This window comes from Leuciscus leuciscus (assembly GCF_965113295.1).
Source record: "Leuciscus leuciscus genome assembly, chromosome: 1".
NCBI classification, from domain to species: domain Eukaryota; kingdom Metazoa; phylum Chordata; class Actinopteri; order Cypriniformes; family Leuciscidae; genus Leuciscus; species Leuciscus leuciscus.
This window is the reverse complement of record NC_138725.1, coordinates 36,509,334-36,517,430: the sequence shown is the minus strand read 5'-3', so window position 1 is coordinate 36,517,430 and position 8,097 is coordinate 36,509,334.

Below are 8,097 nucleotides of genomic sequence, written 5' to 3'. Positions count from 1 at the left end.
TTATGAGCCCTGAAACAATCCTGATGTTCTTGAACACAGAACATGAACAATTTTTTTTATATATATTTTTTTATATGGGCATGTGCCTGGGTAATACCATGGTATTATTTGAAATATCACTGAAATAATAAATATTATGAATATTATGATTTCATATGTCGTTAAAATACAATAAATATTAACATGACTTTTCATTTAATACAAGATAAATATTACCAATATTATTGCTCAAACCATGCTCAAATTGAAAGTGAAATCCAGTAAATACAATCTAACATTGACATCTTTATACTCTGTACCATGTAAACACTCAATAAAGTAAATATTTTAAACCTTTAGTGATCAAATCTTACATAACCTTTTAGATCTCTTGACTTCGACATTCAATTTTTTTTATAAAATGTCCAAATCTATTTAGTTAAAAGAGAGTTTCAACTTACACAGGAAATCGATGCTGTATTTGTGTGGTCTTGTTTCATTTAACTTTCTTTTTAGCCAAAGTTTTACTCTGCATCCAAAGCAATACTACGTTGATTTGCGTTCACCTTTTGATCTCTCATGAATACGCAGGTTTCCATGTTGACTGTCAAGTCAAGTCACCCTTATTTATTTAGCACTTTTTGCAATACAGATTGTTTCAAAGCAGTTTTATAGTGATAACAGGAAAGTAATGCAACAAGATTGTTTTGGCTGTAAAGCAGATCTAGAAGAAAGTCATTGTCCAGTTTAAGTAAGTTCAGCGTTGATTCATTTTTTTTTTTTTTTTTTTTTTTTTTTTTAGCATTCATTTACACGACAACGACGTTTTGGTGGCCTGAGAACGCAAACTTAAATAGGTTTTAAAGTGCAAGTCTTTGAAAACGATTTTTGAAAATGATATCGTTATCATCTCCGTGTAAACTTCAAAAACGTGAATCTGTGAAAACGGTGACGGCGTGCACATGCGTAGTACATGTTTAGCCTATAGGCATGTGTGCTTGAATGCGTATGTGCGCAGGCATGTAGTCTTTCTTTACAAAGTGGCATCGCCAATTACTTTCCTGGCATCCATAAAACAGCATTTTTAGTCGTTTCCACGGATCCGCTTGAACAGGAATCGTTTTGATAACGTTGTCATCTGTACAGAGAAAAAAAACGTTTCCGTTTTTAGGACATTGTTGTCGTGTAAACATAGCCTTAGTTCATTTATCGATACAGCAGCCCGGGAGAAAACAGTGATGTCATCGTCCAGCTCAGTTCAGTTCTCATACAATGTTCTCAAATCATCAATATGATAAAGAATAATAAGTGTTCCCAACTAAGCAAGCCAAAGGCGACAGTGGCCAGAAAACCAAACTCCATCAGGTGATAGAAAAAAAAACCTTGGGAGAATCCAGGCTCAGTTCTCCTCTGTCCAACAAACGAACAGTGTATGATTATGATTATGATTCAGGCAGCATTACAGGTCATAAATCAGATTGGGATTGGAACTTTCAAAATATTTAATCCAGTTACAATCGGAGTTGTGTGACGTCATAACCATTGTGGTGGAACAGTCGCTCACTCACACTGAAAAATTAATTGTTTCAAGGTGGCAATTGGACTGTTATTTATCCACTTACACACACAGTTACAAAATATTAACAGTCAATGAGATATTAGTAACATCAGCAGAAGTATGATCATACTGTAGATTATCACAATCAAAGATCAATGATCAAGCCTAAATTTGGGGTTGGGGTTGTAAAAGAACTGGGTTTGTAAAAGAACTGAACAACAAACTTAGATTGCCTTGGAGTGCTCCAAGGCTCAGTACTAGGACCACTGCTTTTTACTTTGTTTTTGCTACACCTGGGAGATATCATTGGGAAACATGGCATTAGTTTTCACTGTTACGCTGATGTTATTTGCCAGACACAACAAAGCGACCATTACAAATCCATTTGTTCTTCATTTTAGAAGTAGCGTGTGAACTTGGAGTACGTCAAAATAGAATGGCGAATCTGATTACTGCCAGGGATTTGTCGTGTCGCAACGCATCCATTATAGACAAAATTAATGATTATAATGTGTTGTCTTTTTTAGTGTTGCGCTGCTTGCATCCGGTGTAGACACAGTGTGACGTCACAAACCAATGTCGAAACAGTCACTTGCTTGCATGGAAAAAACGTCAGCAACGTGATGAAAGCCTCAGATGTTTTCAGATGCCATCGAGTTTTACTTGTGATCTTTGTACATCTATGGACATGGTTTAAATCCTGTGACACATTATGTCAGAATGCAGTCCAGACACTCAATTCTGCTCTAATGTAACAGTGTCAGTATGATGAAGAGATTCATTAAGGCCCTTGTTGCAAGTCCTTTATGGTTTATCATGAGATATTGTTTATAGTTCTACCAGAAAGGCTCGGGAGAATAAATACTGTGACAATTATCCATTTATTAGCAACCCAGCAAGCAATAAAGTTCTTTGGCGTTAGGCCCCGTCCGTAGCTCGCAATCTGAGGGTCCGGACTCTGCATATCCTGCCTGAAGATCAAGGCAGGGGCTCAGCCGACCCCCGTGAGGTATGGAAGGGACCATCCTGGTGGTGGTGGTGAGGAGGATGGAGGGAAGGATTCAATTTGGAGGAGGTGGGGAGGATGGTGGTGAATTGAAGCGTCAGCATCTGCGAACTCAAACATGAGTAAGTACCGAACTTTTATACCACAAGTGATGGAATGTGATTGGATAGATGAAAAGGTAGAGTGACGTAACAATTAAGTCTTCCTGGCAGAACTTAATGCTAAAGCTTTCATTTCATGTGAAAGCATACTGATTGTTGTATCAAGGTGGCAGTCAGCCATATTCACACTCTTTGGACAATTATTTATCCACCTACACAAACGAAATAATAGCATCATTATTATGAAGCATGCAGGGCACAAAACAGGATGCATCCTGAATGGCAGTCCATGAGTGATTAGTAAAGTCAGCGGAAGTATGATCAGAGATTATCACAAAGATCAATGATATAGCGTAAGTTCAGCCCATATTTGTGCATGTTTCTAAATCAAATACAGTTTAGTAATTGCGGTAAAAGGAGTATGAAAACACCGATATTGGCATACCTTATCTGGTGCCCATGACCTTTAATAACATAACACAATCTGCATGGTTATTTATTGACCAGATGGTCTTTATATTGGTGCTTTGCATGGATGTTTCACATAAAGCGTGTTTTATTAATGATTTTTCGTATGTTAAATGATTGCATTCAAATTATACCTGTGATGTGAATGTAACCATAAAACTAGACTTTGTAAAATCAAATTCACCAAATGATTTTGTTTCTCCTGCAATTTTAAACTCTTTACAATTTCATACAATTACAATTGAACAGCTAATAAATGTGCATCACAGAAGCAAATGTTATAATAGATTACAATTGCCCAATAAAAATGAATGCACCTGACATCTACAATCGTGCGGTGTCATCTCTGTGCAGTGTGTTCAGAGCGGTCACTGCGTTTGGAAGTGGTTATTTAAGGTGTTATTTCTCTGTAGCCCGGAGTTGGCGGAGCAAATGGCCCATTTAAGACTGACATTCACATGGATTTATAATAAAACTCTTATTAAAGGGGGGAAAAAAACTTTAGTTCCAGTACGTTTAGTACTGGAACTAAAATCAGCAGAACGTTGGGCCTCCAGACACAGGATTTTAATTATATACCACTTTCACAGTTCTACTATGCAGAGTTTATTAAATGTATAGGAAGAAAACTAAAGGCATTATTGGTTGAGAGAGACGCAGATGTTCAACCTTTGTCAACCTTCACTTTCTTCTTGACGCCACTGGTGTCATCAGCTGCTTCCTCTCCTGCTTTAGGGCGTTTCCTCTTTTCTCTTTCATCTTCTGACAGAAACAGAATCATGTATTTAATAGATGCACTTCTTCAGACTACAGTGATCTTGGTTTATTAAAATATAGGCTAAACATGCAATGAGGACATACGATCCGTGCAAATCGCTGAGCTTCACTCTCTCGCTCCATTAGCATCATAACTTCCTCCTCCATGTGTGGGGTAGGTGTTAAATCCTTCCAATTAATGATTTGATTCCTTCACTCTAAAAAATGTTGGGTTGTTTCAATTTCTTGAATAAATACTGAAATATGAATACAGAGGACAGTATAAACTACTGCAAATGTCAAGTCAAGTCAAGTATATTTGTATAGCGCTTTTCACAATACAGATTGTATCAAAGCAGCTTCACAGTATTAAATTAAAATAATACAACAAGGTTTGTTTCTAGTGGAATTTATTGATTGATAAAATTAAATTAAATATCCCCATAATATCCCCAAATGTGGGTATAGTAAACATTTCCCAAGACCCTCAGATTCTTCAAAAGACTATTAAACTCCTTCACTTTTCAGAAAATTGCACACGACAGTGAGAGACCTATCCCCGACCCGAAGGCGCAGGGAAGCAACCCTCTCATTCACCGGGGTGAACTCCAACACATGGCGGCTGAGCTGGGGGGCTATGAGCAAACCCACACCAGCCCGCCGCCTCTCACAATGGGCAACTCCAGAGTGGTAAAGAGTCCATCCTCTCTCAAGGAGTGTGGTTCCAGAGCCCAAGCCGTGCGTGGAGGTGATCCCGACTATCTCTAGTCGGTACCTCTCAACCTCACGCACAATCTCAGGCTCCTTCCCCGCCAGCGAGGTGACGTTCCACGTCCCTAGAGCTAGTTTCCGTGTCCAGGGATCGGGTTGTCAAGGCCCCCGCCTTCAACTGCCGCCCGATCCACTAAGCACCGGCCCCTTATGGTCCCTCCTGCAGGTGGTGAGCCCATAGGAGGGCGGCCCCACGTCGCTCCTTCGGGCTGAGCCTGGCCCCATGGGGGGAGGCCCGGCCACCAGGCGCTCGCATACGAGCCCCAACCCCGGGCCTGGCTCCAAGGTGGGGCCCCGGCTGCGCCATGCTGGGCGACGTCACGGTCCTCGATTTTAAATCCATCATAAAGGGTTTTTGAACCGTTCTTAGCCTGACCCGTCACCCAGGACCTGTTTGCCTTGGGAGACCCTAGCTTAGCCCCGGACAACATAGCTCTTAGGGTCATTCGGGTTTGAACATTTATTGAACTTAAAACTGAAAAAAACGTTCGTGATTGACGTCAAACGAACATATACTATAGTGTTCATGAAGCTACCTTTGAAACAATAAAGCTCATTAAGTTGCTCATTACTGGAAATTAGATAGTTTTAATGACAACATTTGAGACAATGCATGGACGTGTTAAAAACAGAGGATGTCTTTTTTAAATTATTATTAACAAAATGATATACAAAACAATTGTATTAGAAACAAAGCAATACAGACAAATCCAAAAAAAGAAGCAACTATAGACCTGGAGAGTAAAATACCAGACAAATAAAGGAAAAATATCATACACACATATATGATATACATGTCATACCTTACACATACACAATATATATATATATATATACTCGAATGCAATACAATACCACAAAATATATCAGATGTCTTTATACTGTACATTTACTTATATATAAAATTTGGTAACACTTTACAATAAGGTTCACTAGTTAACATGAACTAAGATTTAACAATACTTCTTCAGAATTTATTCATCTTAGTTCATATTAATTTCAACATTTACCAATACGTTATTAAAATCAAAGGTTGTATTGTATTTGTTAACATTAGTTAATGCACTGTGAACTAACATGAACAAACAAAGAACAGCTGTATTTTTATTAACTAACATTAATAAAGATTAATAAATACTGAGACAAATGTATTGCTCATGGTTAGTTCATGTCAGTAAATACATTAACTGATGTTTACTAATGAACCTTATTGTAAAGTGTTACAGAGAGTATAGTGCTAATGTTTAGAGAGTCAGCAATGGTGCTAAATATTTGTTTAAATATGGGTATTTTCTGATTGAAATAGCCATCTGTATTTCTTTGTTAATATGGTCTATTAATAACTGTAGCAAATGTGTGGTTGTGATTTTATTTTTTATTTTTTCAAAATGATCAAAATTGTTTTCTTGGCAATAGCTAGAGACAACGATAGAAGTGAAGTATATTCTATTGGAGGGTTTATTTGTGATGCGTCACCTAGAAGACATAATAATGGGATTACTGGATTATTACGATTATGGATAACATTTCTGTCTTTTATTGAATTTTAAAGTGCCCCTAATAACTTTTTTCAAATATTAGCCTACCTTTAATGTAGTGTACGTAATAATATCGCTGTTTGTGAATGTAAAAGGTCTGCAACATTTTAAAGACCAAAAAGTTTGACAAATGAAATTATTGTCTCCTAAAAGAAAGAATTGATTTTGAACTGTCGAAATGAGTATTTTAGTATAATTTTTTTTCCTACTATGGAAGTCAATGGGGTCAACAATCAACTGTCTGGTTATCGTCATTCTTCAAAATATCTTCTTTTTTGTTCAGCAGTAGAAAGAAATTCATACAGGTTTGAAACACTTGAGGTTGAGTAAATGATGACAGAATTTAAATTTTTGGGTGAACTGTCCCTTTAAAGAAAGAAAATGTGATGACCAACCTTTAAGACTAGTAGCCTTAGCAGTTTATGCAACCGGGCCGTGGTGTTTAATACACACAGACGTCGTATTGTTGAAGGGTTTCCTGGTATTATCATGCTTTACAGTGCTGACAGTGAAGATTTATTGACTTCTCCTCTGCTAAACAAACACAAGCGTCTGTTTACTTTCTGTTGTGTTTTTGATAATGGTCACTCAGATCTCACACACATTTGCCGCTGGTGTGTTTAGGCGGGTGTGTGGAAGAGATGATTGTTAGTTTCCCTCGTCTCCACCCTTTCCACAGCCCAACTATTGTTTAACACCTGAGACTTTACAGATGACAGTACTCTGACTATTAAGAAATAATGTTGATGGACTTGATCAGCTTGTGTGTCCCGCCTGCTTCATACGCCCATGATGAGCCTTAAATCTCTGTTAGGAGGAAATACTAAACCTTTCACAAAAATGAAAATGAAAACAGAAAATATAATCATAAAAACGAATTCAAAATAATCAAAACTATAATAGTATCTCAATGATGCTAAACTAACACAGATATAAGTAACACACGCATATATATGTATATATATATACAACACTCTCTTAAATATATATATGTATATATATATATATATATATATATATATGTGTGTATATATATATATATATATATACATATAGCCTATATGGTAACACTTTACAATAAGGTTCGTTAGATAACATTAGTTAACTACATTAGTTAACATGAACTAATAATGAACTGCATATATACAGCATTTATTAATGTGAATTTAAACATTTACTTATACTTTATTAACACCTTGTCAACATTATTTAATGCACTGTGAACTAACAATGAACAGCTGTATTTTTATGAACTAACATTAACAAAGATTAACAAGTACAGTAACAAATGGATTGCTCATGGTTAGGTCATGTTAGTTAATACATTAACTAATCTTAACTAATGAACCTTATTGTAAAGTGTGACCATATATATATATATATATATATATATACACACACACAGACATAACGCTCTCATAAATTATATATGTTATATATTTATTTGTGACTGACTGATATATATTGCAGACTTGCAGTAATGATAATTTTATGGGGAAATAATTGCGCAGTACAAAAAATTGTCATTTTCTTTCATCTAAATCTAAATTCTTATTTCTTTCTTTTGATTTTGGGATGAGATATGAACGTGTTATAAGCATTTTACATATAATGGGTTAGGGTTTTATATATATATATATTATAAATAATTTCACGGTACAAAAAAATTGGTACTTTCTTTAATAAATATAATTTATTTCTTTCATTTGATTTTGGGATGGGATAAGAACGAGTTATTTGCATTTCACACATTATTGTCCACAAAAGTGCGTTTAGGCCATTGAATCGTCCTTGAGTTTAGCAGTGAACCCAAGGTTAAACATGTTTAACTGTTGCCCACAGGAACACAGAGTAGCATTGAGCATCAGGAGCTCAGGCTGTAATCCGATCCCTCACGCTCAGCAGTGTTTGGCAGCTTAC